Here is a 3047-nt window from a genome sequence, read left to right on the forward strand (position 1 = left end):
ATTATCGGAGGCCAATTTTCAAAAGGGCCTCGCTGGGCTGACTGGCTGATCTGTCAGAGGTCGATGTTGAAAAACGGCCTCAGAAAGCTAACCCGCTGACTTCTCGGAGGCCGATTTCAAAAAATGGCCTCGGAGGACTGACTGGCTGATCTGTTGGAGGCCAAGTTTGAAAATCTGCCTCGGAGGACTGACCGGATGATTCGTCGGAGGCCGATTTCTAAAAATGGCCTCGAAGAGCTGACCGGCTGACCCCTAGGAGGCCCTTTGGTTCTCCAAGGTGCTCCGTGGTGCTCCGAAGTGCTCCGAGGTGCTCCGTGGTGCTCCGAGGGGCGTCGTGGTGCGCCGATGTTCAGATTTATATGTATAGATTATGAATGTGGAGAACCTCAGCTTTACACCGATGCCCATATTTGGTAGTTTGGCACATGACTACGAACAGATAAAAACTGTGTGTTTCGCTCCGCCAAACTACTAAATAGACGTATCGCTGTAGAACTGAGGTCCTCCACATTCATAACAAGTAATAATTTAATCAAATATATGCTTTAGTGAGGTCACAGCACTCATCAAAGTTCACCGAGGTTACATCGATTCTGAGAAATTTTCCGGAGGCTATATTTTCGGCCGTTTATCATCAAATTTTTTGAAGTCAATATTTGCCCCGGGAGTACTTGGCCTCAGCTTTCCAACGAACCCATACACGTCTGTCTCCTCGCCACGTTACGGAAATGAAATACGGACTACGAAACCCAATTTTTCGACTTTTGGCCACTTACAACCAGCCAGGTATGGAAGATCAAAAATATCTTAGACTGGTTTTGGGGCCGAGGCACCAAGGTCAAACTAGGCGTATATAAAAAAAGTCCCGGAAAAAATAGCGCCGATTTAGGTCAGTCGAAATTCAAAAGAATCCCTCTTTTTGAAAAACACGTAAACAATCAAAACAAAAACATGATAATCAATGAAATTTTGATTCGTTTTTCTCCATATTTCAAAAGTGAATAATTAGTCTGAAACATAACAAAACCTCAAAAGTCTCTAGGTATTTTTAGTATTTTTAGTATTGTTGCTACAAAAAAAAAACGTTTTTCTGTTTTACACATTTTATAAAAGCTGTCGGTGAAAACTGAAGAAACTATTTTTTCGTAAATAGAGAAATATTCAGTGCTTTCAATTCAGTGTATTAGATTTGCAATGTGTATGTTCCATTTCAGTTTACATTATAATATAAACGAAAGGTGAGCATGAAATCGATTGGCAACTAAGTATAAAAAAAAATTGTTTATCGTAATATGAGCGAAAAGAAACCTCAACAAAAAGATTTTCTTCCACAATTCAACCCTTTTAATAGACTTTTAAAAATTATTTTGTTAAAGAATTGAAGCACTGAATCAGATTTTCAATTCACAATAATGGCCCCTCTCAATTTAACTCATGCCTTTTCCGTAAATTTTTAAGGCAATCGATTTTTACGATTACTAAGTTATTTGCAGTTATGGTTCTTTAGAGCAAAATCAAAATTGGGTATTGTCGTGTTTACGTACGTAACAAATACACACACTCCCCTTCTATCGTGCAACGACAATATCGCACATAATGGTACAACACCCCTCATGTGTGTGGATATATAAATATATGTACGTACATCCCATCGCACCAGTTTTTATTTTCTGTGTGTGTGCGCAAATTATATATAGATATATGTACACACATATGTATATTTATATGGGTTTAAGTGCTTTTAGTGCATTAAAGCGCAAACATGTCTTATGGTAAATATGTATACATTTAAAAGCTTTATTTTTAATCTAGCACTAATGGAATTCAAGGGATAGTAATGCTTGCTATCCAATGAATGTAATTAATTTAATATCTCCGAAGTAGATGTGAAACATGAAATGAATATTTACAGCTCTATGTTTAAACATCATGTAATTCCTTACAATAATAATTAGTGTATTTTTCATTAAACCCATTCAAATTTTGTCGTGACACGATTCTTCAACACATTCTTTCACACAGTTTCGTGTATACTTTGTTTTCCTTTTTCCCTTTTTGCAGTCGTGCATTATGTATTTATATACTTAAAGGTCGTGGATAATATTTGAAAATTATCGAGAACGAAACGTAGGAACCATTCCAGTGATAGTGGAACTGCCGTTTTGGCAATATATATTTGAATGTCAATGTTAGCGATTCGAATTCAAAGTATATACGACGGAAGTACGCGACAATGCGTTTCCGGTAACCGATTATCAAACAAAAGATATGTTCGATAGATTTTGAATAGAAGTGAAAAACAGTAATTTCAAAAATGTTACCGCTTGTTCTATCGAGACCGGGAGATGCATCATTGCATCATATGGTATTATCAAGTAAGGGAGGTACGTTAAAAAAATGTACATTCTACAAGAGTAAGTTACTGTAAGCAGCTGTCTTGTTGTCTATTCAAGTTCGACGCAGTTTTTTTTTTGATTGCTATACTATCCAAGATGCTTATAAATTATCTTGACTTGGCTCCACCTAGGTTTATGTCCTGTTTGAATCGCATGTTCACTCAATCCGCTGTTTCTTTCTTCATTTATTGGTGATGTTGTAGTCATGCTGCTCGTCCATTCTTTTCTCAACTTTTTGAGATGTTTTGCGACAGGATTTTTTTCCACAGGTACACACGGAACCTCATATACCTCATTCGATTGTTGAAGAATGGAGTTTTTGCCTTTGTTTTGGCTAAAGACTGACATTTTCAGGTTGTGGTCCGGTTTTGCCACTGCCTTGATGTCATGTTTTCACAATTCTTTTTTCAGACAGTCCAGAGCCATAAGGAATTGTCTATAAATTGTTCAGATCTTTGGTTTCGTTGTGCTGGTCTAGGTTGGATATCGTTTTGTATTTTTCAATCGTCGACTTCATTACATCGATTACCAGTTTCATCGAAATTAGCTTCATGAAATTTGATGTCAGCCAATTCGAGAATCTTTTGCGTGAGGATTGAAATTGGAAGATATGATCGGTAATTTAGGTATCGGCCTGAGGCCTGACCAAGT

Source organism: Bradysia coprophila (assembly GCF_014529535.1).
Source record: "Bradysia coprophila strain Holo2 chromosome X unlocalized genomic scaffold, BU_Bcop_v1 contig_26, whole genome shotgun sequence".
NCBI classification, from domain to species: domain Eukaryota; kingdom Metazoa; phylum Arthropoda; class Insecta; order Diptera; family Sciaridae; genus Bradysia; species Bradysia coprophila.